Source organism: Eimeria mitis, genomic scaffold (genome assembly GCF_000499745.2).
Source record: "Eimeria mitis Houghton genomic scaffold, Emh_scaff3689, whole genome shotgun sequence".
Classification (NCBI taxonomy): domain Eukaryota; phylum Apicomplexa; class Conoidasida; order Eucoccidiorida; family Eimeriidae; genus Eimeria; species Eimeria mitis.
Genome location: NW_013572030.1, coordinates 4629 through 5251, shown reverse-complemented (window position 1 = coordinate 5251; position 623 = coordinate 4629).

Sequence of the window (623 nt, the reverse complement as noted above, 5' to 3'; positions counted from 1 at the left end):
TCTCCTTTTGTCTCCTTTTGTCTCCTTTTGTCTCCTTTTGTCTCCTTTTGTCTCCTTTTGTCTCCTTTCTCTTTCTCTGTCTCCTTTTGTCTCCTTTTATATCTTTGTCTCCTTTTGTCTCCTTTTGTCTCCTTTTGTCTCTTCTCTATATATCTATCTGTCTCCTTTTGTCTCCTTTCTATATATCTATATGTCTCCTTTTGTCTCCTTTTGTCTCCTTTCGTCTCCTTTCTTTCTCTATCTCTATCTGTCTCCTTTTGTTTCTTCTCTATATATCTATCTGTCTCCTTTTGTCTGCTGTCTATATATCTATCTGTCTCTTTCTGTCTCCTTTTGTCTCTGTATATCTATCTGTCTCCCTTTGTCTCCTTTTGTCTCCTTTCTATATATCTATCTGTCTCTTTTTGTCTCCTTTTGTCTCCTTTCTTTCTCTATCTCTATCTGTCTCCTTTTGTCTCCTTTCTATATATCTATCTGTCTCCTTTTATCTCTACTCTATATCCCTATCTGTCTCCTTTTGTCTCCTTTTGTCTCCTCTCTATATCTCTATCTGTCTCTTTCTGTCTCCTTTTGTCTCCTTTTATATCTATATCAGTTTGTCTCCTTCTGTCTCCTTTCTCCTC